The sequence below is a fragment of the Carcharhinus amblyrhynchos genome, chromosome 16 (genome assembly GCF_965287045.1).
Source record: "Carcharhinus amblyrhynchos chromosome 16, sCarAmb.v2.hapA, whole genome shotgun sequence".
In the NCBI taxonomy this organism is placed as follows: domain Eukaryota; kingdom Metazoa; phylum Chordata; class Chondrichthyes; order Carcharhiniformes; family Carcharhinidae; genus Carcharhinus; species Carcharhinus amblyrhynchos.
This window is the reverse complement of record NC_137339.1, coordinates 6,153,057-6,170,781: the sequence shown is the minus strand read 5'-3', so window position 1 is coordinate 6,170,781 and position 17,725 is coordinate 6,153,057.

The following is a 17,725-nucleotide window of genomic DNA, read 5'->3' as shown; positions in this document are numbered from 1 at the left end:
TCCCAGGGCTCTCCGAGAAGCCAGAGACTCAGCAGTTGAAGAATAGAACCTTAGGATAGGTCAGTTTTAAACCTGGCTTTCTTCCCCTTTTGGCTTTGGGTCCTCTCCCTTTCAGGGCCCAACTCTTCCACCCTGCTGGCACCAAGGTTGTTGCCCCTTTTCCCCAGCTCAATTGGCCCTGCAGCCCCTCTGCCAGCAGTTCCTGAGCCCTTCACCTTCTAGCCCAGTGCAATGGCTTGTCCAGTTGCCACTCATGCCTAATGTGACAGGGAGCTCAAATCTCATAGAACATAGAACATTACAGTACAGACCCTTTGGCCCTCAATGTTGTGCCGAGCTATGTCCAATCTCAAGATCAAGCTAACCCACTCCCTATAATTCTGGTGTGCTCCATGTGCCTATCCAATAACTGCTTGAAAAGCCAGAGTTATTAAATATTTTTAAAGCTGAGATAGGTTTTTGGTTAACAAGGAGGTGAAAGTTTATCGAATAGGCAGAAATATGGGATTGAGGTTATAATCAGTTCAGCTATTATTGAATGGCGGAGCAGGCTCAAGGGGCCAAGTGACCTACTCCTGGAGCTCATTTGTCTGTTCCTCTGTACAGATGTTACAATGCATTCCCAACCTATTACTGGCCAGGGCAAGAGACAAAGGCAGATTTAAGGATCAGAGCCAGAATGCAGCAGTGGGCTTCCTTCGAACTTCCTGAACTTTGCGCTGAATCTGATGCATAGAACTCACTGACTGAATTATTGTCTGCATCAGTATAAAGAAAGACTTGTATTGATTGAATGTTTTTCATGACTTGAAGACTTCTGAAGTGCAGTGAGGTATAGACGCTGCAGGAAACATGGCAGCCATATTGCACACAGCAAGCTCCCACAAACAGCAATCTGACAGAAGCCTGACAACCTAATTTAGTGATGTTTATTCAGGGATAAATATTGGGTAGGACAATCCCCTAATCTTTTGTGCCACAGGCTCTTTTGCTTTTGCCCAATAGGTTGTATAGGGTCTCAATTCAATTTCTCAAGTGAACAACAGCATTCCTGACAATACAGCACTCGCTCAGCACTGTACCTGGATGTTATATTGGATCATCAGGCATTTGTGAATGGAATGCTATTCCACTTCTAGGCCACAGGTCATAAAATGAAAGATTGATAGCGTCTGGCATGTAGATCATGGAACAAATGGCTTCTATGCCCAGGAGAGCAAATAAAAGAGCAGAAGCCAAGTCAGTGGGCATTAAAATCACTGATTCCTTTAATCATAATAGTCAGAGTAGGATTACAGATTCCTGTGGCCTGGAGAATGGGATAGGATCAGAATTTTGTACATTCAGTTGCAATACCACAGATTCTTCCACTCCGCAATGGAATTAGAAAATTCCACAGCAAAGCAGTCCAGACAAGCTCAGGACGAACAAATTCTTTTTCTGTGCTACTGTTCAATCATAGGCTGCTGATGCACATACTGTGATGTGTAGTGTTGTTATAGATTTGGAATGCAGAAAAAGAGTTTATCTTCACACAATTCTTGTGTTTATCAGTCTCTCCCTTTGGTTGTGTCATAATAAACAGAGTGAGATATCGAAGGCCATTTCACCCAATGTGCCTGTGCTGGCTAACCTAATTAGCAAATGGTATTTTGGCCTTTATTATAAAAGGATTTGAGGATAGGGGTAAAGATGTCATTCCAATTCCAATTCTGTTCCCATATCTAGGGTGCACTAGGCAGACTTTTGTCTGTTTCCACAGTTAGTAATTCCCGGAACTGGACATTAGTCTGTCACCAGGGGCTTACAGCTTGAGGGGTGCCATTCTACATAAGAACATAAGAACTAGGAGCAGGAGTAAGCCATCTGGTCCCTTGAGCCTGCTTTGCAATTCAATAAGATCATGGTTGATCTTTTCATGGACTCAGCTCCACTTACCCACCTACTCACCAAAACCCTTAATTCCTTTACTGTTCAAAAATTTATCTATCCTTGCCTTAAAAACATTCAGTAAGGTAGCCTAGGTTCCCATCCCACATCAAATGTGACTGACCAGGAGTCTCTCCCACTCTTACCACCAACCACTGGCGTGCTTGGAAGGATTTTGCAGGTTGATACTCAACCTGATTGGCCACGTTATAAACAAACCTTCTTGGGCCATCAAGTTCTGGCTCAGAGGCAGGGATGCTACCCACTGCACCACAAGGAAGATGTCATATTGCAATTATATCAGTCTTGGTAAGACCGTACCTGGAGTGTTGTCTGCAGTTCTGATCTCCTTACCTAAAGAAAGATATACTTGTATAGAGGGAGTGCAACAAAAGTTCACTAAGTTAATTCCTGGAATTGAGGGATTGGCTTATGAGGGAAGGTTAAATAGGCTGGGCTTTTATTCTCTGGAGTTTAGAAGAATGAGAGGTGATCTCATTCAAGCATAGAAACTTCTTACAAGGTAAACGCAGAAAGAATGTTTCCCTTAGCTGAAAAGGGTCTAGAACCAGGAGTCGTAGTCTCAGAATGAGAGACAGGCTACTTAAAACTGAGATGAGATGGAATTTCTTCACACAGAGGGTGGTGAATCATTGGAATTCTCTACCTCAGAGAGCTCAGTCATTGAGTATGTTCAAGACTGAGATTTCTACATATTAAAATCATCAAGAGATACAGGGTTAGTGTAGGACAATGGCTGAAGTAGTAATCTGCCATGACTTCACTGAATGGCAGGGGTGGTCTCAGGTCAATGATGTGGATATGCCGGCGTTGGACTGGGGTAAACACAGTAAAAAGTCTGACAACACCAGGTTTTAGTCCAACCGATTTATTTGATAGTAAACTCACTAGCTTTCGAGGGGATTCCCTCTTTCACCTGAAGAAGAGGGAATCCCCTCGAAAGCTAGTGAGTTTACTGTCAAATAAATCGGTTGGACTAAAACCTGGTGTTGTCAGACTTTTTACTCAGGTCAATGACCAGAGAGCATAAAGTTAAGGCAAGGGGCAGGAGGTTTAGAGCAGGCATCCCAAAGGGGTGGGAATCTGGAACTCATTGTCTGAAAGGATAGAGTATGCAGGAACCCTCCTCACATTTAAGAAGTATTTAAATGAGCACTTGAAATGCAATAGCACACAAGGCAATGGACCAGGGGCTGGAAAGTGGGTTTAGAATAGATAGGTGCTTGATGGTCCTAAAGGCCTCTTTCTGCGCTGTGACACTGTGACTCTATGGCTGAATGGCCTATTTCTGCTCCTATTACTTTTTCTATTTCTTATGTCCCACTCATCCCTTTCCCCATAGTTTTGTTCCCCTTCAACTATTTATCTAAATCCTTTTTGTAAGTTACCACTAAATATAAATCCACCCTTTCAGGTAGTGAATTCCACATCATAACAACAAACTGTGAAAAACAAAATTCCTCATCTCCCTTCTGTGTTTTTTTAACAATTACTTTAAATGTGTTCCCCGGTTACCAACCCACCTGACAAAGGAAACAGTTTCTCTTTATTTACCCTTCACAAGTTTTGAACATCTCTATTAAATCTCTCTTTAACTTTTGCTGTGCAAAAAGAACAATCCTATCTTCTCATAGTCTCTCGATGTAATTGAAGTTCTTGCATGATCCCTGCATGATTCTGGCAAATCTCTTCTGCACCCTCTCCAAGATCTTGATATCTTTCCACAAGTGTAGCTCTCAAATTGGACACAGCACTCTAGCTGAGGCCTAAGCAGTGACTTATAAAGATTGTTGATAGGAAGAACTGACTTTCTAGTCTTTTCTAAGTTGACTTATTTTCTCATTTAGAAGACACTGTGATAGGCCTACACTTCCAAATTTAAAAGAAAGAAAGATTTGCACATTGTTGTTTTCTGAGGACTTGCTACAGATCCTCCATTAACAAAATTCTTCCATAAGCCCATTTCATTTCCTCACTCAACTACTGCCATCCTTTCTGTGTTGAATGCCCCATTCTCCTTCTTCAATGGCCAACATGTTCAAAACTCTGCCATTTATTTTGCTTCCCTACATGCCATCCAATGTATTCATTGCAAAATGATTGCCTTTACCTATAAATATCATAACAGCCTTGCCCTACTCTATCTCTGTAAGTTTCTCCACTTGTAACCCCAACAAATGTTCAACCCCAGGATTCAGGTCTCTATTTATTCTCTCTCTTCACTCCATAATTGCAAGTATAACCTTCAGCTTCATTGGTCCTGCTTTCTAAAATTGTCTCCCTAGATCTCTTCACTCTGCAACTTTTTGTTAGACAGGTTCAGTGGTAGAACTCTTACCTTGGAGTCCAAAAGTCATGGGTCAAAGTCCCATCTGCACAACATCTTGGTTGACACTCCTGTGTAATACCAAGAGACTACTTAACTTTCTTTCTAGTATGGTGCTAATCCAAGGTTCTGCCTACCTATTCAAGTAGATGAAAAAAAGACCCATTATCAGAAGTAGGGCAGGAGAATTCTCCAGGAGTCCTGGCCAACTCCTACCTTTCTTTGAAACCCTCCAAAATCCATCCTCTGGTACTTATCTCAGTACTCTATGTGGGCTCTTTATGTGCATGTTAGTCTTTATCCACATACCAGTAACCACTGCACTTCAGAAGTAAATAAGTAGCTGTGAGTTGCTTTGGGATCACACAAAGGCACCAAAATGCAAACTCTTTCTAAAATGGGTGAGTCCCAATTTGCTAAGTTAAATACGATTCCTCAAGCAGAACAGAGGATTGAGGTATCTTATGTTTCACAATTCTCTTCAGGTTCATAACAAATTTCATTAAGTGATAACCAAAGAAATTGTCAGGACAATTACATGTGTGCTTTGGTCTCCCTTAGAACATTGGAACGCACTTTTGACCTCTCAAATATTGAAGCTTTAGGGTTCTGAGGAGAGAGGCAAGAATGATGCATGGTCTAAAATAAACCTCAGGCACAAAAAACTGATTTTATTTAATTGAGAGTTGTGTAGACTCTAGGGCAATCTGATAGAGGCATTTACAATAATGGCGTGGTTGCACTGGGTGGAATCTTGCATTTTTAAAAAATTTGTTTGTGGGATGTAGGCATCGCTGGTTTGGCCAGCATCTATTACCCATCCCTTGTTGCCCAAGGGCAGTTGAGAGTCAACCACATTACTGTGGTTCTGGAATCACATGTAGGTCAGACCAGGTAAGGATGGCAGATTTTCTTCCCTAAAGGACATTAGTGAACCAGATGGGTTTTTCCAACAATTGATAATGGTTTCATGGGCATCATTAGATTCTTAATTCCAGATTTCTTTTATTGAAGTCAAATTCCACCGTGTGCTGTGGCAAGATTCACACCTGGGTTTGCAGAACATTAGCTGAGTTTCTCGATTAATAGTCTAGCAATAATACCACTAGACCTTCTCTTCCCTGTAGTGCCAGACAATTACCATTTCTAACAGAAGAGGATCTAACCATCGCCACTTGACAATCAATATTAGCGTTGCTGAATCCCCCACAATCAACATCCTGGGGGTTATCGTTGACCAAAACTGAACTGGATTAGTCATAAAAATACTGTGGCTACCAAGCAAGTCAGAAGCTAGGAATTTTGCGACCAATAACTCACCCCAAAGTCTGTTCACCATCTACAAAGCACAAATCAGAAGTGCAATGTAATAGTGTCTGCTTGCCTGGGTAGATGCAGCTCCAACAATATTCAATAGCATCTAGGACAAAGCAATCCATTTGATTGCTGCCCCTTTCATAAACATTGAACACTGATGAACTGTGGCAGCCATGTATACCATCTACAAGATGCACTGCAAGAACTCACCAATGTTCCTTGGGCAGCGTCTTCGAAATTCAGGACCACTAGCATCTAGAAGGCCAAGAGGAGTAGATGCCTGGAGCAACACCACCTGGAAGTTCCCCTCCAAGTCACTCACCATCCTGACTTGGAAATATATTGCCGTTCACTCAATGTCACTGGGTCTACATCCTGGAATTCTCTCCCTAAGCAACACTGTGGGTGTACTTTAACCTGGTGTTGTGAGACTTCTTACTGTGGTGTATCTATACCTCAGGGACTGCAGCAGTTCAAGAAGGCAGCTCACAACCACCTTCTGAAGAGCAATTAGGGATGGGTAATAAATGCTGGTCTAGCCAGCATTGCCCAATGAATTCTTAAAAAAAATTAAATTCATGATATAGAAATTGCAATCTTCATGTTTATCGGCGACTCACCCTGAGCCTATCATGGAAATGCTGAGAGGAAGATTGCAATTTGTTTTGCACCAGTGGAATTTCGACTTTTGACCTCACTCCAAATTTTCCAATTCTGCCTGCCACCATTCCCACTGCTGGTGGGACTGGAAAACTCTGCCCAAAGAATACATCTTGTGCCCTGTGTGTGCCTTTATTTGGGAATGTTGCTAACATTTGTGATCACTTGTAGGTTTTGCAATTAAGTAAGTTGAACAATTATTTCTCTAATAGATTATTTTTACAAGATCATTGGAGGCATGGATAAGGATGCTGAATTCATCTCAGCAACCCAGACGGACCTCAACCTTCTGTCATTTCTAAGAATATTCAGAAGCATCAATATTTATAAGGATTGAATAATATAATAATGATATAATAACAGTATAATACATTTTGCTGGCATGGTGACATAGTAGTTAGCACTGCTGCGTCAGAGTGCCAGGGACCTGGGTTCAATTCCAGCCTTGCATGACTGTGTGCAATTTGCACGTTCTCCCCTTTTCTGTGTGGGTTTCCTCCGGATGCTCTGATTTCCTAGCATACTCCAAGGATGTGAGTTAGGTTGATTGGCCATGCTAAATTTTCCCTTAGTGTCAGGGGGAATAGCAGGGTAAATACGTGGGGTTATGGGGATAGGGTGGGATTGTTGTCAGTGTAGGCTCAATGGGCCGAAAGGCATCCTCCTGCACTGTAAGGATTTTATGATACAAGCTGAAGTTGGTGATCTACTGATGGGAAAAGCTAAAAAAAAGTGGAGGTCCTCATCATTTACTGGGAAGCTCCTAAATCACACTTCTTATAGTCATGGAACATGACAGATGAATTTCTCAATACGCTCACCTGGTATGTGTTAGGAGCACTGGTGCAGAACACTCCAGACAAATAGTCTCTTTTTTACATGTAAAATGAACCTACATCGTCTCTATCCAGTTAACAGAAGAGTCCAAGGCTAGTCAGAATTTGGCATCTGTTAGCAACAGAACACTGATCCACACTCTTTCAATTCTGGCCTCTTGCCTAACTCACACCATGGGTACTAATGCCTTCTGCTGTCTAGGTCCTAAGTTCTGGAATTCCCTCCCCAAGCCTCTCCTTTAAAAAGTCCCCGAAACGCTATGGCCAGAGTTTTCCCATCCCGCTCATCATGGGAATTGGAGCGGGCAAAGGGTGGACCATGGAAAGGTCCATTGACCTTAGTTGAGATTTTACAATTTCGGGATGAGCAAGGCCGTAAAATCCCACCCTACCTCATTGATCAAGATTTGGTCACCCAATCTAGCATCCACTTCTTGTTTTCACAATGTTAAATCTAAATATTATAGTTGAGATCATCAATTCCACCCAAGAAGCCTAATGGATGGTTGATATAGAAAATGGTAGTGCCAGACACGGTTATTCTTTCAAGTTTAAGGATCGAGGTAGAATAGCAGGGGTATCACATCTAATCTTGGCTATGCATGATCTTGGATACTCAATGCTGATGTTGGATACCAAGATTTGAAAGTGTTCATTTTCAGCATTGTTGATTCACTCATGGCTGACCACTAAATTTATCAATAAAGTTGAAACCTGGATTTCATACATAAAAAAGTCACTAGATCTCTAATGCCTCATGCGGAATAAATGTGGAACAGACCAAAAATGTCCCAGGGTCAGCGATTGGACTGGCCAGCAATCGGGAGGCCGACAGTGTGGGGCCACTGCTCATGTGCCGATCTCGGAACTGACAGATCGGCACATGCTTACTGGCCCACCCAGTGCGCTAATTTCAGCCTCTCCAGTGGGAATTGGCTCTGTCCCTTGAAATTTAATGATATTCATGCTGGTGGCCTTTGTAGTGCACAGAGTGTGGGAAAATTACTCCAGTTTACACACAAATTCAACAGAATGTTTGGGGGAGAATTCTGGCCATGTAACTGAATTAACAGTTTTTAGCAGTACTTGATTGGTTATCAGGTACTTTTGAATGTTCTGAGGTCATGAAAGGTTCAGGTAAGTGCAAATTTTACTTTCTCATAATAAAATAAGTAAATGATCAGGAGAGTTGCCGAACTATGTAAATTTGTTTCACCAAATTTCTCAGCAAAATGAACCACTGTCCAATCTCGTCTACACATTATATGATTAACTCTTTATGTACTTCCTGAAGTTGGTTAATAAGCTGGGGCAACTAGAAGTGGTCAATTTTGTCTATATCTCACAAACAAATAAATCAAAATCTATCCAATCTGGTGGAACAACTTCTGTTGGGTTTGGTGGGCTGGGAAATGTTTAATCCACCCTTAGAACAATAGAACATTGGCATCTCAGAGCGAACTAAATGGTTAAAGATGTCAAGCAGGTACATTGAGGAGATCACTAAAGCAGGAGAAGGCACAGTTAGGTGAATGAATAGAATGGTCAACAGCAACTTCAGACAGTTAATGGTCATGGAGCAGGCAACTGAATAAATGGCTTCACTCTGTTTTTGGAAGAACAAGACAGTATTCACAGTAGTCTCTTACTGTAGTCCTCACACGTAGGGTGTGTGTAGCTGAAAACTGGTTGCCTCAGCAATGCGACCACAGTCCTTGCAATGTTTATCCATACCTTGGCCGTTTCTTCCAGTTTTCCATCCTGCCTGGCATTCAAACAGTGAGTTTTTTTTTGCTTTTGGAAAAACTACTGAAACTGTCAGATAATCCTTAACAAATAAACTTCGAAGGCTGTTCAACTCTGACCTCAGGAAGTGAAAAGTCTACTCGCAGCAAGCCAAATGCAGGACAAATAAACATTATACCCACATCCTTGTTGATCCTCAGTGATCTTCACATAGCACCCTCTACATGACAGGAGATATAATAAACAAGAGATCTCTCTAAATGGAGAGTGACAGGATGTCCTAATCTAGCAAAGAATTTTAAATAAGAGAGTACTTGGAGTACAAGAGCAGACTGTGGGTTCTGGTTTTCTGTGATATGCAGAATAATAGGTTTTATCTGGTTGTAAGACCTTAGTCCATTTGTCTTCTCACCAAAATTGCTGAGCCAACTGCATGCTGTTGTAGCTTTCAAATGCAACCAGGCTATTTGCCTTCTGTGTGTTCGTTTAGTTCCATAGTACCAATCTTTACCTGTGGATGCAAGGATTGTTGGGTCCAATTCCACAATAAGGTTTAGTCAAGGTTAATACTGAGTATGATCAGAAGTGCTGTACCTCTATTTCAATTCTTAGGAGTTGAAATTCCATTCACAACCTCAGGTCAGCGCAAAGCCCCTTGGTGCCAACAGGAGTGCCTTTCAAATAGTGCAATACAGGAACGGAACAACTTGCGTATTGCAAGGTTCCACAAATTATAATGATACTATGGCCAGATTGCTTTTTTAAGATGTCAGTTGAGAGATAAATATTGGTCGAGGTTAGGAAGATCTTCCCTGCTTCTCACCAAAATAGTGGTGTGAGATCTGATGTAGGCAGCAGAGAGGGCAAGCAGAGTTTCATTTTTATCATCTCATCCAAAAGATAGTGCTTTCGACAGTGCAGCACTCCATCTACTGCTTTGGGAGTATGAACCGGAATTTTGTGCTCAAGTCATGCAGCTTGATCCTACCAACCTCTGAATCAGTAACAAAAGCGATATCCAATGAAATACAGATCACACACATTGCATTGTATCTGGGAATTTATAATTTGCGAATACTGTAAAAAATTTTTGTGAGTTTTTCTGGGAAGTGCTCAAGCTGTTTTCTACATGACATGACATGAAGTGCAAATCTGGTTGCTGAGCTTCTTTGACTAAAACTATTCACGTAATGTAACTTTGGTTTTTCTATGATGTCTTTCAGTTACATTCCAAGAAATAATTATCTCTGCAAATAGCCTATGGGAATAAGAGGGTTCTTCCTTAATTGTTTACTGCTTGATTTTGAAAACAGGAAGTTACCATCAATCAGGCCAAGTCATCTGATCTATTAATTCAATAGTAAAGAAACAGAAGAAAAATCTATTCATTCTTCTCCAGCTCACAAAAATCTTACTGTGTAAAACCTGTATCGCTTATTAAACACAAATTACAGACTTGCATTGTTGAAATTTATTCTTAATTGCCAGTTTCGATTAAATGATGTGGATGCTGAAATGGAATAATGAGGAAGGACAAAAATTGGGAAACAGTAAATCAGGGAGTTAGTGAAGGTTGTGGGAATCAAAGAAAGCAAGTGAGAAGAGGTTGAAACAGTATTGTCATTTGTTCCGATGTGAGAGAGGAAATGTGGTGAAAGGAGTGATGATGGTGGGATGGCCAAGGAGAAAATGAAGGCCTAAGCCCAGAAGAAAAGATGCAGTGGTGAGAGACTTGAAGAGGAATGGGTGATTGACAGCAGGGAATGGAGAAGGGAAATGAACTAATATTGTGGTGATCCCAAGTAAAATGGAAGAAGCTGAAAGAAAAATAAGATGAGTAGTCTTATAAATATAAATATAAATGAGTAGTCTTATAAATATAAATATAAAAGCAGGGAGGTCTTGCTGCAACTGTACAGGGTACGGGTGAGGCCAAAGCTGGAGTACTGTGTGCAGTTTTGGTCGCTGCACTTGCGAAAGGATATATTGGCCTTGGAGGGAGTGCAGAGAAGGTTCACCAGGCTGATACCGGAGATGAGGGGGTTAGCCTATGAAGAGAGATTGAATAGACTGGGTCTGTACTCGTTGGAGTTTAGAAGGCTGAGGGGGGGATCTTATAGAGACATATAAGATAATGAAGGGGATAGATAGGGTAGAGGTAGAGAGATTCTTCCCGCTTAGAAAGGATAGCAGGACTAGTGGGCACAGCCTCAAAATAAGGGGGGGACAGTTTAGATCGGAGTTGAGGAGGAACTTCTTCACTTAAAGCATGGTGAATCTCTGGAATTCTCTGCCCGTTGAAGTGGTGGAGGCTACCTCGCTGAATATATTTAAGTCACGGGTAGATAGGTTTCTGATAGACAAGGGAATTAAGGGTTACGGGGAGATAGCAGCAAAGTGGAACTGATCCATTTCAGATCAGCCATGATCTTATTGAATGGTGGGGCAGGCTCGAAGGCTAGATGGCCTACTCCTGCTCCTATTTCTTATGTTCTTATGAGTACAAAAGGGGGTTATGCTGAAAGTGTATAAAACACTGATTTAACCTCAACTGGAGCATTATGTCCAATTTTGTTCATCACACTTTAGGAAGGATGTGAAGGCATTGGAAAGGCTGCAGAACAGATTTACAAGAATAATTACATGAGTGACATTTGATCTATGTAGATAGCTTGATTGTAAAATCTGGACTTCAACTGTCTCTGGAAGGTGTTACTGAGTTCTATTTGCAATTATGGTTCCAAATGGCTCTTTTTCAACTTTGTTCGCTTTGCTGAGCAAATGATATCCTCCCAGATGTTCCAACCTGCCTCTAACTCACTGCTGATACAGAGTTGTCAATAGACTTTTAAAATATGTTTGGAGTAGATGTAACTTTGTAGGTCAATTGCAAATCATATATTCACAATTCAAGGGGTGTGATTCACAAAGGTTGTTGGCTTTGAATAATTTGTAAGTTAAATTAAATCCTTATTCCATGTAATTGAAGAGATATGACATGGGCAGCACAATGGCACAGTGGTTAGCATTGTTGCCTCACAGTTCAGGGGATCTTGGTTCGATTCCAGCCTCGGGTCACTGTGTGTGAGAGTTTGCATGTTCTCCGTGTGTCTGCATGAGTTTCCTCCAGGTGCTCCGGTTTCCTCCCACAGTCCAGAGATGTGCTAGTTAGGTTGATTCATGATGTGGAGATGCTGGTGTTGCACTGGGGTAAACACACTAAGAAATCTCACAACACCAGGTTAAAGTCCAACAGGTTTATTTGGTAACAAACGCCATTAGCTTTCGGAGAGCTGGTCCTTTGTCAGGTCAGTGGGGAGAGAGGAATTTCCACCACATTTTCTCTCTCCTCACTCACCTGACAAAGAAGCAGCACTCCAAAAGCTAGTGTCGTTTGTTACCAAATAAACCTGTTGGACTTTAACCTGGTGTTGTGAGATTTCTTACTAGGTTGATTTAGCCATGGTAAATTGCCCCTTCATGTCAGGGGGATTAGCAGGGTAAAAACATGGGGTTATGATGATAGGGCAAAGGTGGGATTGTTTTCAGGGCAAGTTTGATGGGCCAAGTGGCCTCCTTCTATATTGTCGGGATTCTATTCTGTGATGACTATCTAATGGCCTCTCACTCAATCCCTGCACTATCTCCGCATTGTCAAAATGCTTTTCCAAATCCAGTTGAATAATCTGAAACTTCCTACAGTGGGAAAGCTGAAACCATAACCTTTGGTTCTTGCTACAAACTCTGTACTCAATTCAAGTCCCTTTCTGGTCACTGTGTCATTCTGAATCAGACTGCTCATAAGGCACTCTTCTATTTAATCCCAGCTGAGCTCCTGACCCCATATCCTTCCATCAGAAAGACAGCTTAGTTCTATCTTTGGTTTGTTACCCATCCCTCCTACACAACCCACTGAATCTCCATCACCCATCTCATCTCCATTGTTCTCTGATTCTATTCCATGGCCCTCAAGGCCACATCCTCCACAAACATCAGCTGAACCAGACCTGTCCAAATCCTATCATCCAAACTCTTGGCATTATTGAGCTAAATTTCCTCCAAGTTGCTCTCCGGCCTTCGACTTAAAATGTTCATCTTTGTCTTGAAATTCTATCATAGCCTCAAACTCCCTTTCTCTCTAATTTTCTCTGCCATTACAGCCCATTTCAAAGTTTCTGTTATTTTGATTCCATTTCTTATGTTTCCTCCTTCTTTTGCTCCATCATTGATGGTCAGGTCATGTACTTTGAATTTCCCTTTCAAAATCCCACCAACACTCTCTGTCCTCCTTCAAGAATTTCATTAAAACACAGCTCCTTCACCTCCCAATATCTTCTTCTTTGCTAGACATTTAGTTTTTCCTTTTCCTTATATCTCTACATAATGCCTTGGAATATTTTCTATGCTAAAGGTGCAAGTTGCAGTTCTAATGGGAAATACCTTATAATGAGTTCCAGCAAATTTCACTGGCTATAAATTAGGTTTGTTTTCATACAACAAGAAGATTGACCCCAACAAAAATGAAGAGGATTTGCTGCAGTGTCCTTGCAGCATCCTAGAGAAATGCCACTATCAAGTGCCAATTAAATAAGTGGGGGGTTCTTTAAATAGGAGATGCATTATTCAAAGACTCTTGCTATGACTGTGGGAGGCAATGGTTTTGTGAAAGAGAATATCTTATATTGGTGAATATTTCCTTGAATAGGAAACCTCAAATATTTTCAACTGCCCCGTGAATGGGATGTGAAAAAACACTCAGGACCTATGTTTATAAGCTAGTTTCCTGGACTGATAGCCTTGTAATCTGAGACTGTGTGGTAACAGTTAATTTGTGGTCATAGTTAGTGTATTCTTTTCCAGACACTTACTCAATTTTCTTCATTTTAGCTGGTCCACACCCAACTAAAAAAAACACAGGAGTAAAATATTTACTTGTCTAGGGTTTGTTTGGAAACTGACTGTGGCGCTTTTTTTGGACACTCGGGGAAACAGAGAGATGTTTCCCCATTGTGGTGAAAATGGCACAGCAGGCTGGAAATCCTAACCTGGTGGTTAGCCTCTTTAAAAATGGAACCTGCTACATCCCTGATGAATCAGCTGGCCCCATTTGTGCATGACAATAGCACTTTTCCTAATATAGGCTTCTAGCAACATTATGGGCTGGATTTTTTGGATTTTGGTGGGCTGAGGGAGGAGGGATGGATAGTGAGTCAGCCGCTTGTTCCCACAATCTCAGTTTGGCAAATCAAGCATTGGATGGCCAATTAGCAGCAGCCCAGAGGGAAGGCAGCCAATCAGCTGTGTGAAGGCGGTTCTGTGCCCAATCAGAAGTCTAAGCCGAGATAATGTGGGAGAGCGGCAATGAACTGACCGTCAATCGTGGCTACAAGTTTAAAGGCACCCTCTCAACCTTTCTTTGCTCCTTAGGTCAGGATCAAAATACTGACTAAATGATGTCAAAAAATATAGATGCCTCCAACTTCACCAGCAGAATCTGCTGCTGCTTGCAGCTATGATCCCAAAGGCATGCCTTTTGTCTTTGTTTTACTACCTCATACTCATTGTAAGGTACTCTCAAACTTTTCTCTAATGACTTCAACAGGCCATTGATGTTGACCTCTTACAATATGAACTATCTGATTGAGCTCATTATTGGCTGTCCAATCAGGGAGTCTTTCCTGTATATACAACTGGGAGTGTCAAGTCTCCTGGCACTCCAGATGCTGACACTGAATCTGTAACACTCTATGAACTGTAATAGAGCTTGTAAATAAAAGGGAAACTGGTGAAGGAACACTGGTCTCCGCTGATGTATTTCATTTTCCTTGTCTGGCACCCAAAAACTGTCATGATGTGGAGTGCCGGCGTTGGACTGGGGTAAAAACAGAAAGAAGTGTCACAACATCAGCTTAAAGTCCAACAGGTTTATTTGTAGCAAACGCCACAAGCTTTCGGAACACGCTGTCCCAAAAAATGTGGCAGGCAATGAAAAGTTGCATACAGTTGATTTTTTAACAATGTTTCAAAATGGCAGATGGCCTTCCAATTTTCATGTCTAGTTTATCTTCTGTATTATCAGAGACTGCATAGCATGATGGTATTGTACTGGTAACCTGATGTCATCACGCCGTATTTTACATATGCACATGGGGCAGGTGGGCAGCACATCTGATTAATTGCTATGAAGTTCAGCCCTAAGCCTGAAGCTGTAAACAGAACACTTACCCCTGGCATCATTTTCTTGCTGTTTGTTATTTTAGTGTTGCTGACAGCAGTTCATAAGAACATAAGAAATAGGAGCAGGAGTAGGCCATCTAGCCCTTCGAGCCTGCCCCGCCATTCAATAAGATCATGGCTGATCTGTCGTGGCTCACTTCCACATTCCCGCCCTCTCCCCATAACCCTTAATCCCCTCTCTTATCAAAAACCCATCAACCCGCGTCTTAAAAATATTTAGTGAGGTAGCCTCCACCACTTCAACGGGCAGAGAATTCCAGAGATTCACCACCCTTTGAGTGAAGAAGTTCCTCCTCAACTCCGTTCTAAAACGTCCCCCCTTTATCTTGAGGCTGTGCCCTCTCGCCCTACTGTCCTTTCTGAGCGGGAAGAGCCTCTCCACCTCTATCCTATCCATCCCATTCATCATCTTATATGTCTCAATGAGATCTCCCCTCATTCTTCTAAACTCTAACGAGTACAAGCCTAGTTTATTCAGCCTCTCCTCATAGTTCAACCACCTCAACTCCGGTATCAGCCTAGTAAACCTCCTCTGCACTCCCTCCAAGGCCAAAATATCCTTGCGTAAGTGCGGTGGCCAAAATTGCACACAGTACTCCAGCTGCGGCCTCACCAGTGCCCTATACAGCTGCAGCAAGACCTCCCTACTTTTATATTCAATCCCCCTCGCTATGAAGGCCAGCATCCCATTCGCCTTCCTGACCACCTGCTGCACCTGTAGACTGGGTTTTTGCGACTCATGCACAAGGACCCCGAGGTCCCTCTGCACCATCGCATGCTGCAGTTTTTCGCCATGTAAGTAATAGTCCTTCCTACCATTATTCCTACCAAAGTGGACAACCTCACATTTGCCAAAATTAAATTCCATTTGCCAGTTCCTGGCCCATTCGCCCAGCCTATCTAGATCCTTCTGCAGACTCTCCACACCCTCCGCACAATTTGCCGTTCCACCAATCTTGGTGTCATCAGCAAATTTCGACACCATACACTCGGTTCCCTCCTCCAGATCATCTATATAAATGGTAAATAGCTGAGGCCCCAGCACCGACCCCTGGGGCACTCCACTAGTCTCCACTAGTTCCATTTTCTTGCCTGTTTCTCCAACTCATCTTCCACTTCATTTGTAAAATTCTACTGAACGTACAAACCTAGGAAAGGTCCATTTGGCCCACTGGGCCTGTGTCAGAATTTTTGCACCTCACAAGCTTGCTCCCATCCTTCCTCATCTCAGCCTCTCAATATATTCTTCAATTCCCTTCTCATGTGTTTACCCAGCTTTCCATTAAATGCATCCATGATATTAGCCTCAATCACTGTTTATGCCTTCAAATTGCACATTCTTGACCTTTTTTTACGTCTTTTTCACTGAGTTATTTTCATAACTTTTGTAGTCTTTAATGTTTTCACTCATACAGATGGTATAATCTTTGCTTATGTTTAGCAGCTTTCAAGTTTACAAAACTAAACAGATCCAATAATACCATTGATTCAAAAGAAATTAAAAATTATTTACCTCAGTTTTCAGCTCTGTGCAAATAAAATTCTGCTTCGAATACAATATCACAAGGCATGGCTTAATTCAAAATACTGGACATCTTTCAGCTGCTACTTAAAAAAAAGACAGAAGTTGTTTTACTGTAGCCAACCCAAACTATTTGTGCTTTGCACATGTCTTCAATGAGGGACTTATTGTAGATTGACCCTGTTGGTATTTTGGCAACTAAGAAGCTGGGAATATCATTGGTAAACCAGTTCCCAGGGGAGGGATACTCAAGGCAAGCACTGTTCTGGGTTTCCTGTGAGGACAGAGGTATGAGCAACTTCTTGCACATTAGATACAGAACTGCCTCAAGACATGATTCTATTATAATCTCTTCATGAATCAGTGTGGCACTGTGTTCCAATGCCCACAGTGGCACAGTGACAGTGGAGAGAAAGGATGTTTTGGGCCATTCAGGTAAATTCCCAGAAGGGAAAAAACAGTAAACCGGGAAATAAGAATACTGGTCTGAACTTATCTTGTATACTTTAAAATGGAACATCAGTAAAATGGAGAAATAAGAATACAGGTCCAAACTGCTTTTTCCTTCTGGGTACCTTCTGGACAACGAGCCTGCTGGTGTGTGTTGGAAGTTGTGATTACTTGGGAATACTGTCTGGCGCTCAAAATAAGCCCAAAAGTTGAGAAAAGATTTAATTTTTGATTTGATTTGATATATTATTGTCATGCATTTAACATACAGTGAAAAGTATTGTTTTTTGCACGCTATACAAACAAAACATACTGTTCGTAGAGAAGGGAACGAGAGAGTTCAGAAAGTAGTGTTACATTTAAAGAAAGTTACAGCACAGGAACAGGCCCTTTTGCCCTCTAAGCCTGCACAGACCATGCTGCCCGACTTAACTGAAACCCCCTACCCTTCCAGGGACTATATCCCTCTCTTCCCATCCTATTCATGTACTTGTCAAGACGCCCCTTAAAAGTCACTACCTTATCCGCTTCCATTACCTCTCCTGGCAACGAGTTCCAGGCACCCATTACTCTCTGTGTAAAAAATCTGGGTGCCTGGAACTTGTTGCCAGGGGAGGTCATAGCTAGAGTATAGAGAAAGATCAACTTAATGCAAGGTAAGTCCATTAAAAAGTCTGACAG